The sequence below is a fragment of the Rhinoderma darwinii genome, chromosome 7 (genome assembly GCF_050947455.1).
Source record: "Rhinoderma darwinii isolate aRhiDar2 chromosome 7, aRhiDar2.hap1, whole genome shotgun sequence".
Classification (NCBI taxonomy): domain Eukaryota; kingdom Metazoa; phylum Chordata; class Amphibia; order Anura; family Rhinodermatidae; genus Rhinoderma; species Rhinoderma darwinii.
In genome coordinates this window covers 96605390-96619818 of record NC_134693.1, presented here as the reverse complement: position 1 = coordinate 96619818, position 14429 = coordinate 96605390, and the positions used below count along the sequence as shown (strand labels likewise).

Sequence of the window (14429 nt, the reverse complement as noted above, 5' to 3'; positions counted from 1 at the left end):
AGGGGGGCTGTGTGTGGTGCTATACACAGGGGGGCTGTGTGTGGTGCTATATACAGGGGGTGCTGTGTGTGGCGCTATATACAAGGGGACCTGTGTGGCGTTATTTACAAGGGGGAGCTGTGTGGCTATCTACAAGAGGGACTGTGTGTGGTGTTATCTGCAGGGGGCACAAAGGGGGCACAATTACTGAGAGGGCACTTTTATTGTGTCGAGCGCTGAGGGATCATTATTACTGTCTGGGACACTGTAGATTACGTGTTTGTTTAGAGGACGGGGTATAGATGGGGAGGTGCTGGAAAAGCGAGAAACCAACATGTCTGTGTGTCACATTCTGCAGAGACGAGTCGTGGCTGGAATAAGTCGTCACAGCGGTCTGGGACGGACTCAGGAAAAAAAAAAGGAAAGTTAACGACTATTCAGAGAAAACATCACCTAAGTTAGTGGAGGAAAGCTACAAGCGGAGCTGTGATTGGTGACTCACTCCCATGACACTGCACACTGCACAGGCAACGATTTTGTAATGTGTCTGTAAAAATGTTGCTCTGTCCGTGAATTTTAGCTCAGTTGTCCAGAAATTTCTGAAATGGAGGTTGGCAACCCTGTAGTGAGCATGTTAACCGTGCAAGTGTTTTGCAGAAATTAGTGTGCACTCGATGTTACAGAGTGAAAATGGGATTTTTTTCCATAGATATGCCAATATGTGGTGCCCAGCTTGTGCCACCATAACAAGACAGCTAATTCTTATGCTGTGTTTCCTGTTTTTAGAAACACCCTACCTGTGGCCCTAATCTTTTGCCTGGACATTTGACAGGGCTCAGGAGTGAAAGAGTACCACGTAAAATTGAGGCCTAATTTGGCGATTTACAAAGTATTGGTTCACAATTGCAGAGCTCTGATGTGAAATAATAAAAGAAACCCCTGAGAAGTGACCCCCATTTTGGAAATTGCACCCCTCAAGGCATTTATTAAGAGGTATGAGCATCTTCACCCCCACAGGTCTTTTCCATAAATGAATGCGCTGCAGATGGTGAAAAGTAAATATTTAAATTTTTCCCTAGAGATGCTATTTCAGTGGCAAATATGTTGTGCCCAGCTTGTGCCACTGGAGACACACCCCAAAAATTGTTAAAAGGATTCTCCAAGGTATGGCGATGCCATATATGTGGAAGTAAACTGTTGTTTTGGCCCGCAGTAGGGTTCAGAGGAGAGGGACCACCATTTGGCTTTTGGAGCGTGGATTTGCTTTGTAGTAGTTTTGTTTGAGTATTGCTGGTGTTTCCGTTTATAATGTGGGGGCACATGTAAGCCGGGCAGAGTACATCAGGGGCATAGTGAGGTGGTATAATAATATGGTGAAAAAAAAATAAAAAATCCATAGATGTGTGTTACGCTATGAAGCAATCCTTTCTGCACAGGCCAGTGTCGCTCTGATAAATGTCCTTTCTTATCCCCCTTTTGGTCCACACTCCGCACCTTTGCAGTGTGGGGAATTTTTCTGGGAAGTGTTGTCCTGGTATAATACGGGCACCCTCGCTTCCAGCAGATATGTTTGGGCCCTACCCTTCCTGGTTCCCTGATTTTAGGGCCTTGCTAATTTGCCTCTTGAAACAGAAGAAATGTTCCCCTCGGGCCGGCACAACTGCATATTTTTTTATTTCCTGACTTATGGAAGCCGTAACTATTTTTTTTTTTTTTTCTTATAGACGTAGTAGTACGAGGGCTGTTTCTTTCGGGACGAGCTGTAGTTATTATTGGCACCATTTTGGGGTACATGCCACATTTTGATCCCTTTTTATCCTATTTTTTGGGAGGCAAGGAACCAAAAAACTGCAATTCTGGCATAGTTTTTTTTTTTTTTTTTCATACAGCGTTCACCATGCATTATAAATTACATGTTAACTTTATTCTGCGGGTCAGTCCGATTCCGGCAATACCAAATTTATAGCACTTTTTTATGTTTTACAACTTTTTGCACAATAAAATTACTTTTGTAAAAAGAATGTATTTTTTCTGTCGCCAAGTTGTGAGAAACAAAACGTTTGAATTTTTTAGTCGACGGAGCTATATGAGGGTTTGTTTTTTGCGAGACGAGCTATAGTTTTTATAGGTACCATTTTTGAATGCATGCGACTTTTTGATCACTTTTTATTCCAATATTTGTAGGGAAAAGTGATCAAAAAACAGAAATTCTGGTATCGTTTTTTACGGAGTTTTTTACGCCGTTCACCGCGTGGAATAAATAACATAATATTTTATATATTTATAGTTCAGGTGGTTAAAGAAGGGGTGATACCAAATATGTATGGTTTATTTATGTTTTTTCAATAATAAAGGACTTGATAAGGGAAAAGGGCGATTGTGTTTTATTTTATTACTTGAAACTTTTATTATATGTATTAAAACCTCTTTTACACTTTTTGACACTTTTTTTTGTTTACACTTTTTCAAGTCCCACTTGGGGACTTGAAGGTCCAACTGTCAGATTTTTTTTTTTCATAATACTTTGCACTACCTATGTAGTGCAATGTATTAGATCTGTCAGTCATTCACTGACAGCAAGCCGATCAGGCTTCGCCTCCCGGCGGGGCCTAATCAGCTTCCATAATGACAGAGCAGGAGGCCATTGTTAGGTCTCCTGTTGCCATAGCAGCAGTCACCAGCCCTGATTGCATGGCAGGGCTGGAGATCTGCCAGCAACTTCTAAGATGCAGCGATCGCTGCATCGAAGGGGTTAATGGCAGGGATCGGAGCTAGCTATGGTTTCTGCCATTACAGGTGGTTGTCAGCTGTAACATACAGCTGACATCCACCGCTGATGACGCCGGCTCAGCTCCTGAGCCGGCGCCATCTTGCCGTTGGCTACGGAAGCCTTTCAGGCCCCGGGGCTGGAAGTTTTCCATGCTTGGCAGACCGGGAGGCCAGTATTAGGCCATCGGTTGCAATTGCAGCCACCGGAACCCCAGCAATTTTATTGCTGGGGTTCGGATGAGCTGCAAACAGCTTAAATGAAGCGATCGCGTTTGAGCGCTGCAGTTAAGAGGTTAATGGCGGGGATCTAAGCTAATTTCGGTCCCCGCCATTACAGCTGGATGTCCGCTGTAAGATACCGCTGACATCTGGCGATGGTGGCACTGACTCAGCTTCTGAGCCGGTGTCCCATTTGTCGTATGGATACGGCAAAATGCGGGAAGCACTAGCTTTCTATAACGTATCCATACAACAAATGTCGGGAATGGGTTAATTGAAGTTTGTTTATTGTCTTTGTTTTTTTTTCACTTTGTTTTGAGTATACTTATAACAAACCGGCATCGGTACGTTTTTCAGTGGTCTGCGCGCACAAAGCCGCGGGCATAGCTAGTAAAAAACAAAAACACCCTGAAAAAACAATCTCACACAGCAACGTCCGGGAAAAAAAGTTTAGGTTACCGGAAAAATATGCTGTGTCCTGACGGCCATGGGGTCTGTTACTAAGACCAATTCCATTGAAAGAATTCTAAAATGTGGCTAAGAAATGTAGCATTAATTTGCATATTTATTTTCATATTTGATTAGTCCATTCTGTATAATAGATTTGTGAGCCGTAAGGATAACTGTTATAACTACTCTCAAACAGTGTGTAAATCAGTCTTTTACTGATTAATTCCATCTTTGAGTAATTATTTTATACTACATATTATTTGTAGACTTTATACACCAGCAAATTATGTGCGAATATCTCAATAATAAAATCTAGCATTTAGGATTATTTTTTCATTATTATTTTACATAGAACCATAAATTCTAGCAGAAAAATAGCTAATCAAATTTGCAGATTAAAGGGGTTTCCCAGTTACAAGAAATTGATTGCATGCCCTCAAGATAGACCATTAATATCTGATTGGGGGACTGATTCTCTGCACCCCCCCCCCCCCCCCAATTAGCTGTTTTGAAGGGGCTAGCACTGTAAATCACTGACAAACTTGTAGCGGTGGTTCAAAGTATTACAGCCTTCTCCCATTCACGTCATACAGGTTCATTACAGCTGGTGTTGGAGTAGCATAAGAGCCTCTAGTGCTCTAACTACGAGTTGGATGAACCGTGGGAGGTCCGGGCGTTGCATTTGTAATATGGGTATTTAAAAAAACACCCATATTACGCTCAAATGAAAGTAGCCTAAATGTTCAATTCTTCTAAAAAAGATCTTCAACACTCACTCTTATCCTTATTACTGACTGTTAAGTTACTATTATTTTTGTAGGTTCTAGATGTAGCTGCTCGGTTCTAGCAAATCGGTAAACATGTTCTTATAAAGGGATATTTATACAATAACAACCTATTTCACAGTTTACTCTGAACTGAACAGGCGATACTAGCTGGAAAATATTGTGCAGATTAAACATGGGATATATCAGGGTGGAGTACTCTTGACCGCAACCTTTTAGTTCATTGCTTTATACATTGTTTTCTGTAAGAGTAAATATAACCTGACTGTACACTCCACCAATCTAATACAAGCCAGACAATATAAATGTCAGTTAAATGTCTTTTGTAGACATTTATCATGTCAGTTCCCCAATGAAACTTTTTGAGGTACTGAGGGGTTATAACTTATAACCATGAAAACCAAACATAGACGCTCTATTTGCTCGTCCTGTGTTGACATCCCAAATATACATTAGATCATTGTCTGTGGAGTATGACTGTGTACAATTTACTGTTTCCTATTACAGGATTATTCATGGACATTAACCCCTTAATGACCGTGCCTGAAAAGACCTTATTGACCAAGCCAGATTTGTTAAATCTGGTATGTCTGACTTTATCAGAGAATAACTGTGCGAAAGTTTTGAATATCCAAGTAATTCTGACATTGTTTTTTCGTCACATGTTGTACTTTATTTTAGTGGTAAAAGTAGACTGATACGATTTGCGGAAATTACACCATTTTGAAAACTACACCCCTTAAGGTATTTATTAAGGGGTGTTGTAAGTATTTTGACCCCACAGTTTTTTTGTAAGAATTCATGCAAAGCAGGCGTAAAAACATATAATTTCACTTTTTTCATAAAATTATCACTTTGAAGACCGATTTCTTTGTAAAGCGACCATGAGAATGAAGAAATGCAACCCAAAATCTATCACCCTGTTTCTCCTGTTTTCAAAAATGCCCACATTGTGACCCTAATGCGTTGCCTGGACACACGGCAGGGCCCGAAATGAAGGGAGCAACCGGAGGCATTCAGGTCTCATTTTTGCTTGAAAATGTTTTAGGCCCCACTGTACATTTGGAGAGGTTTTGAACTACCAGAACGTTAGAAACTCCCCATAAACGACCCCATTTAGAAAACTAGACACCTTAAGGTATTTATCTAGGGGTGTAGTGAGTATTTTGATCCCACAGTTTTTTGCTAAATTTAATGTATAGCAGGTGAAATAAAAAAACAAAACACTTTTTATATAAAAGTATCACTTTGAAGACCGATTTCTTTGTAAAGCGACCATCAGAATGAAGAAACACACCCCAAAATCTATCACCCTGTTTCTCCTGTTTTCAAAAATGCCCACATTGTGACCCTAATGCGTTGCCTGGACACACGGCAGGGCCCGAAAGGAAGGGAGCAACCGGAGGCATTCAGGTCTCATATTTTGCGTGAAAATGTTTTAGGCCCCACTGTACATTTGGAGAGGTTTTGAACTACCAGAACGATAAAAACTCGCCATAAACGACCCCATTTAGAAAACTAGACCCCTTAAAGTATTTATCTAGGGCTGTAGTGAGTATTTTGACCCCACAGGTTTTTGCTAAATTGAATGCATAGCAGGTGAAATAAAAAAACAAAACACTTTTTATATAAAAGTACCACTTTGAAGACCGATTTCTTTGTAAAGCGACCATGAGAATGAAGAAACACCCCACAAAATCTATCACCCTGTTTCTCCCGTTTTCAAAAATGCCCCCATTGTGACCCTAATGCGTTGCCTGGACACACGGCAGGGCCCGAAAGGGAGGTAGCGCCCGAAGACTTTCGGGACACACATTTTGCTTGAAAATGTTTCAGGTCCCATTACACATTTATAGAGGCACAGAGCTGCCAAAAAGATAGAAACTCCCAACAAGTGACACCATTTTGAAAACTACACCCCTTAAGGTATTTATTAAGGGGTGTTGTAAGTATTTTGACCCCACAGTTTTTTTGTAAGAATTCATGCAAAGCAGGCGTAAAAACATATAATTTCACTTTTTTCATAAAATTATCAGTTTGAAGACTGATTTCTTTGTAAAGCGACCATGAGAATGAAGAAATGCACCCCAAAATCAATCACCCTGTTTCTCCTGTTTTCAAAAATGCCCACATTGTGACCCTAATGCGTTGTCTGGACACACGGCAGGGCCCGAAAGGAAGGGAGCAACCGGAGGCATTCAGGTCTCATTTTTGCTTGAAAATGTTTTAGGCCCCACTGTACATTTGGAGAGGTTTTGAACTACCAGAACGATAGAAACTCCCCATAAACGACCCCATTTAGAAAACTAGACACCTTAAGGTATTTATCTAGGGGTGTAGTGAGTATTTTGACCCCACAGTTTTTTGCTAAATTTAATGTATAGCAGGTGAAATAAAAAAAACACTTTTTATATAAAAGTATCACTTTGAAGACCGATTTCTTTGTAAAGCGACCATCAGAATGAAGAAACACACCCCAAAATCTATCACCCTGTTTCTCCTGTTTTCAAAAATGCCCACATTGTGACCCTAATGCATTGCCTGGACACACGGCAGGGCCCGAAAGGAAGGGAGCAACCGGAGGCATTCAGGTCTCATATTTTGCGTGAAAATGTTTTAGGCCCCACTGTACATTTGGAGAGGTTTTGAACTACCAGAACGATAGAAACTTCCCATAAACGACCCCATTTAGAAAACTAGACCCCTTAAAGTATTTATCTAGGGCTGTAGTGAGTATTTTGACCCCACAGTTTTTTGCTAAATTGAATGCATAGCAGGTGAAATAAAAAAACAAAACACTTTTTATATAAAAGTATCACTTTGAAGACCGATTTCTTTGTAAAGCGACCATGAGAATGAAGAAACACCCCCCAAAATCTATCACCCTGTTTCTCCCGTTTTCAAAAATGCCCCCAATGTGACCCTAATGCGTTGCCTGGACACACGGCAGGGCCAGAAAGGGAGGTAGCGCCCGAAGACTTTCAGGACACACATTTTGCTTGAAAATGTTTCAGGTCCCATTACACATTTATAGAGGCACAGAGCTGCCAAAAAGATAGAAACTCCCCATAAATGACCCCATTTTGAAAACTAGACCGCATAAGGTATTCATCTAGGTGTGTACTAAGTATTTTGACCCCACAGTTTTCGCAGGAATTAATGCAAAGCAGGTGTAAAGAAAATTTTATTTCACTTTTTTTCACAAATGTGTCATTTTAAGGTCAGATTTCTTGTACAGAGGACATGAGAATAAGGAAATGCACCAGAAAATGTATCACCCTGTTTCTCCTGTGTTTTAAAAATATCCCCATTGTGCCCCTTATGTGTTTCCTGGACACACGGCAGGACCCAAAAGGAAGGGAGCACCCGGAGGCTTTCAGGACACACATTTTGCTTTGAAAATGGGAGGATTCTACTTTTCTAGATTGAGAAATATATGTCCCTAACAGTTTCTACACCCTATGACAGGGGTCAGGAACCTTTTTGGCTAAGAGAGCCGTAAACGCCACATATTTTGAAATATAATTCCGCGAGAGCCGTACAATATGTTTAAAGGGCCATTGACAGATCAATCGCTCCAATGTTCACTTAGTACAGCAAGGAATGCTCCTCCCTGCTGTATAAAGCCACAACTGGACTGAAACAATGGTAATTAGCAGTAAAAAAATTAAATAAATAACTTACATTGTGAGCTTGCGATGCATGACATCAGTCCAGCAGTCTGGCTTCTTCTTTTTCCTGCGCATGACTGGAAGCTGGCATTCTTCCCACCTGATGTTGAGAGAATGCCAGCTTTGAGGCATTCGCAGAAGAAAGAAGCTGGAATGTTGGACATGTCACACAACGCATTGTCAGTTATGTCAATTATCTATTTTATTATTTTACAGCGAATTATTGTTTAGGTCCAGCGGTGGCTTAGTGCAGCAGAGAGGAACACTCCTTTGTGTACTAAGTGACCGCTGGAGCAATTGTATCTGTCAGTGGCCCTTTTAAAAGTGTTGGTCTTACAGAAAATGAACAAAAAAGAGAGGCTCAGACCCATCTGGGAGACCTCCAGAGCTGTAATAAAGCGCTCAGAACAGATCTTTGCCCTGATAGTGGTCCTTTAAATCAGTTTCTTATGCCCACAAGAGATTAATTTAAAGCCCCCAAGAGTGTAATATGGGTGGCAGATGTTTTTTAAGGCCATATTTTTATTTTTTTTGGGGGGGGGGGCTATATTATGGATTATGTGGGATTATTTTCAGGGGTGAAGTGGGAAGGGGGGGTTGGTGGGACACACTGTATTACACAGCCCCTTTATTGATGCAGCTCACTGCTGCTGACCATGAGGCTGTGTAACAATTTCCATGTTATAATGTTCACCTTCAAAGCAGCAGCACAGCCAGGGGTTTCTGGAACGTCCAAGGGAGACACAAGGGAGGAGGCAGATGCCGCTTCACTAGGGGACGCAGGTGCGTGCTTGCAGACGGCGCGGCTATGCAGGGAGTTATGGGAAATGTAGTCCATGCTCCCTGCCGCTCACCACTGCCGCCAATGCTTATCAGGCCATCAAAGAACTACCGTATATGTCGGCGTATAAGAAGACTGGGCGTATAAGACGACCCCCAACTTTTACCCTTAAAATATAGAATTTAAGATATACTCACCATTTCGTGCAGGAGCGCTTCACTATGGCCATCGGCGGCAGGACCCAGGACTCTCTGTCTCTTTGAACTCGCGCATGCGCAGATAGGCGAGGTACATGATGGGGTTAATTACTATTAATGTGAGGAACATGGAGGGTAAATTCATCGCACCTCGCGCCTCACATTAATAAGTGAATGAAAGCCGTGTTTATTTCATTTTTTTACAGCGTACACATCATAAATGATGCAAAAACATTGTTGTCCGCGCCATTACTGAATGTGTGTATTTTATGTATTGAGACTTATTTTAATGTTTATTGTAAAAAAGGTGAAGGTGTATATTTTTTTAAAAATGTAACCATACTTTGTTTTTACTTTATTTTTAAACTTTAATGTACTGACATATATCAGATATGTGCCAGTACATTAGCCTGTGGACAGATAGCACACAGGCTGTTGTTAGGACATACTTGGGTATATCCTAACAACAAGAGATATGGTCAGACAGCCCTGGGGTCCGTCAATAGACCCTGGGCTGTCTGCCCATATATGGTATGGCCCTCGATCGCGTCACAGGAATTCCCTGTGATGCGATCCAGGGGCATCCCCCCTTCTCACTTTCCCCTGAATGCTGCAGTCAGCTGTGATCGCAGCATTCACGGGAATAACGGCGGAGATGAGAGGTTCTCTGATCTCCGGCGTTATAGAGCGGGGCTGCGGCTGTGTAATACAGCCATTGCCCCGCTCCTGACAGGAAGTGCGCGCGCGGTCAGCATGAGGAGATGCGGCCGGCGCTGCACTAATGAGCGGCAGTTCAGGCACTGAAGACAACATGGGGGTGCTTTGTAGCGCGCCCGCCATGTTCTGTCTTCAATGCCGCAGATCATTAGTGCAGCGCCGGCCGCATCACATGATGCTGACCCCGCGCGCATATGTCAGGACTCAGGAGCGGGGCTGTGGCTGAATTACACAGCCGCAGCCCCGCTCTCATAGTCATGTGTACTATACTGAGCTGTGCGGCTGCAACGTGCATCCCTCCCATAGACAGGTAGGAGCCCTGTCTGCGAGCCAGATACGGCCATCAAAAGAGCCATATCTGGCTCGCGAGCCATAGGTTCCCGACCCCTGCCCTATGACTATGTCGTGCTAAGAAAGCAGCTGTCCTGAAATCATGTCAGTCCATAGACATTATGTATATCAACCCGCTCTGATATATAGTAAGTTAGAGTGGGAAAATGTATTAAACTGTTGGCGGAAAAAGGCAATATATCCAAAAAAAAGGAGGAAGAATGTATCCAGCTATGTGGAAAACTAGAGCATGTTCACAGGATGAAAGAAAATTTGTAGGGGTGTAATGACTTTATTATTCAAAGTGACTGGTCATACAACGTCTCTTTAGCTCCATCAATCCCTATATAAGGGACGAATGTGCCAAGTGACACGGTACACCATAGCAAGCCCCTGCCCGGCAAGGTAGGAACCGCCATGTGCACAAAACAACCAATCACCTGTAGAAAATATAAAGGGGCAGTGTCCCACACCGTATGTATAGATACAGTAAAGGACCACTACTCCCCAAATTAATGTCGCTACTTCTAGAAGTATTGTCGGGTGTAAGAGGTCCACCAAAAACCCGAACAAAACTGTAATAAAGCCCATAGTGTATTGATAAGGACAAAACAGGGACTTATGCATAGACCAGGGTTGGAAGGACAAGCGGAACAATAATATCGTGACTCACTTCGCTGTCCTCGTTTGCTGCAGACCCGACACCGTTTTTTGGGGTATTTTTGGTTAGATGTTGAAGGGATGGGGTGTAAAAAATGTTTTTCAACAAGTCGGTGTACATCCTCTGACTCATGGACTACTCTCTGGTCTGCAGATTGAAATAGGAGATCTTCAATCACTTTCTCCTGAAATTCAAAGAATTCAAAGAATTGTACAGGACAAATGCGTTCTGCATCGCAACTTGAATCCCTTGAAGCGACACTTTCGCTGTCGCTTTCAAGTAAGGCTGGGTTCACACGACCTATTTTCAGACGTAAACGAGGCGTATTATGCCTCGTTTTACGTCTGAAAATACGGCTACAATACGTCGGCAAACATCTGCCCATTCATTTGAATGGGTTTGCCGACGTACTGTGCAGACAACCTGTCATTTACGCGTCGTCGTTTGACAGCTGTCAAACGACGACGCGTAAAAATACAGCCTCGTCAAAAGAAGTGCAGGACACTTCTTTGGACGTTTTTGGAGCCGTTTTCTCATAGACTCCAATGAAAACAGCTCCAAAAACGGACGTAAAAAACGCAGCGAAAACGCAGCGAAAACCGTGAGTTGCTGAAAAAATTTCTGAAAATCAGGGTCTGTTTTCCCTTGAAAACAGCTCCGTATTTTCAGACGTTTTTGGTCACTACGTGTGCACATACCCTAAAAGCTCAACTTCAGATGCAGAATCCGTATCTGAGCATAGCATCTGATAGGCTTCCTCAACGCTGTATCTTCTGGCAGCCATAATGATAATACAGTCTAAACCGCAAATAATAAATGGAACTAGCGTTTAAAAAAATTTATTTTATCAACTAAGTCCTCATGCACACGACCGTAAAAACACCCGTTATTGCGGGTCGTAATTACGACCTGCAATAACGGGCTCATAGACTTCTGTTACCCACGGGTACCTTCCCGTTTTCTCACGGGAAGGTGCCCGTGCCATTAAAAAAAATAGAACATGTTCTATTTTTCTATTTTACGGGCCGTGCTGCTATACTTTATAATGACAGCACGGCTCGCAAAAGCGGCCGGCTGCCCGCGGACGGCCGTGCTCGTAATTACGAGTCGTAATTACGAGCACGGTCGTGTGCATGAAGCCTAATCAACTAAGAACACTAAAAGAATGAAACTTTTTTTTTTTTTTTTATTGTTTTGTTTTTTTTCGAACCTAAACCTAAACCCTACGCCTAACACAAACCGTAAACCCAAGCCCAGAACAGCACCCTACGCCATCTAAGGCCCCATGCAAATGAACGTGTTTTTGTGGCCGCAATTCCCCCGAAAATCCACGGGAGAATTGCGGCCCCATTCTTTTCTATGGGGCCATGCACACGACCGTAGTTTTTGCGGTCCTTGCACGGCCCGGGAGCCCGGACCGCAGAAAGAACGGCCATGTCTTATTATGGCCCGGTTTTGCGGTCCGGGCTCATTGAAAACAATGGTGGCGGCCATGTGCATGTCCCGCGATTTGCGGGCGGCCTGCGGCGGACAGTCCGCAGCCGGCCGACCCGAAAATCACGGCCGTGCACACGGCTACGGTCGTGTGCATGAGGCCTAACAGCGTACACGCCGTCTAACAGCGTACCCTAAAAAGAAAGTAGTTTATAGTACGATTCTTAGTATATACAGTAAATATATTTATATTTATATATATATGTATATACTATATACTATAAAATACTGAAAAAAATTTTTTTTTTTTTTTAATAAACTGTGTAAGGGACAAGTGATTTTGTGTGGGGACACTGACACACTTGTATCTGTTTCTCTCCACAGCTAGAACAGAGTGAGGAGAAACAGATACATGTTTTTACTTTTATTTTACAGTAGTGATCACTATGATTGGATCTCATAGTGATCACAAAAGATCAGGAACCAATACTATTGGCTCCTGATCACTGCTCTAAGAACAGAGCTGCTAGCAACAGCTCGTTCTTAGAGCAGGAGCTGTCATTTAGACACTCCCGGCGGCTTTGTACGCAGTAACAGCATGTGACCGCTGTGATGGCTGCACTAAGAACCGGACCTGTTACTTACAGCCGGTTATTAGTGCAGATGTCACCAGGGTGCCGATAAACCCACTCTACTACAGCGACGCCAAAAGGCGTCTCTGTAGACTGAGTACATGCACCGCCTGACGTCAAAAGACGGTGGGCGGTCGTTAAGCGGTTAAGGCAGATTTATTAATACTGGCACCGTGAAAATGCCCCCCAGTGCAACGTGTGCTAGATTAATCGACAGGGTGCTCACCCTCTACCGCTGGCTAAAAAAAATGCCAGGTCAGATCTGAAATTGTTTTTCTACATTTTTCTAAGTAGAAAAGTATCAGAAAATCTTAATAAAATAAGTCATGCTGTGAAGCTCCGTCCACATTTTCTGACAGACCGCTTTGTAAATGCAGTGATAAATATACCCCACTGTGTAAATAAAGAATAAGCACTAAATGCAATCAGTCTTCAATCTAGAAAAAATAAATAACCACATGCATTTGGCATGTTATGATTTAGGCTTGCTTCACACGGCCATGTTCGGTCCGTGAGATACAGACCATATGTCGGTCGTATTTCCCAGGCCGAACACAGTTCAGGGAGACGGACTCCTAGCATTGTATTCATTCATGATGCTGTGAGTCACTGCGTCCCTGCGGGACTACAGTCCCATACTGAAAACAAGATTACAGTATTCCGGTGGGGAGGCAGGGACTCCTTGCATCATACATAACTATGATGCTAGGAGCCCGGCTCCCTGAACTGTGTTCGGCCTGGGAAATACGACCGACTTACGGTTCGAATCTCACGAACAAAACACAGCAAGCAAGCCTTAGATAAATTTTCTTGAGTTTCTTGCTGTTACATATAGTTACTTAGTGACATACAGTACATAGTTATATATATATAGTCACTTAGGTTAAAAAAAGACACTACTTGTGCTGCACTTTATGAGAGAGTGAGACTTCTACTTAAGTACAAGCATTGCAGATGGGAGTTCATGCAAACATTTTTAATAAGTATAAACATTTATTTTTTCAGGGTACATAAGATTTGTTAAATAAGTTTTTCTTTAATTCAAATTATATTTTATTATATTGCATAAGCAGCAATTATATAGCTGTTATAGCAGCCTTTATTTTAACAAATGTGTTTGAGAATAAGTGAACCACTGGCGTGAATTATGAAATAGATAAAAGTATTTGTAAGCCAAAACCAGAAGTGTAAAATAAAAACCGAAAAACAAGAAAAGAGAGATTTGCTTTTTTATGTGTTTTGGACCCACAAGTATTGACTTAAAAAAAACTGATTGCAAAATAATGACCTAAATACACTCGTTTGAATGAGACCTTAAAGAAGATTTTCCCCCTAAACTGATTTTGTTGAGGGGCCAGTTTTGCAAAACTGACAACAGGTTGTATGTGCTGACAAAAGCAGATCATCCGTTGCTGAGAAGCTAATTCAAAGGTGACAACTAACGCAGCTGCACTTCCTGTTATCGCTTTTGCAAAAATGGCCGTCACAACAAAAGAAAATGGCAACAACTCTAAGTAAATAGAACATAACTACCATACTTTAGCAGCTGCTCTTAACTTGTAATTTATCAATATATGGGCAGTTTTATATTTTGGGGGAAAATTATCTTTATATAATAAAAAAAATCCCTAAAATGCCATAGAAAAAAATCCACCACTTCATATGAGACAGCAATAAACAGTCAAACCTCTGATACTTTATCTATCAGGGTTAAGTCTACCGACTACTTATGAGAAGAGGATCTATAGGTTTATTTGCTTTAAATGGAGAAGTATATTGTTCCTAACAAAAAACTATTATTACA

At 42.0% G+C, this 14429-nt stretch overlaps 1 protein-coding gene across 1 annotated transcript in view; it reads left to right on the top strand.

Annotated features, from left to right (window-relative positions):
• The window catches only part of FAM83F (family with sequence similarity 83 member F), a 101699-nt gene that overhangs the window by 52780 nt on the left and 34490 nt on the right, over positions 1–14429 (top strand). The gene's annotated exons all lie outside the window — the stretch shown is intronic.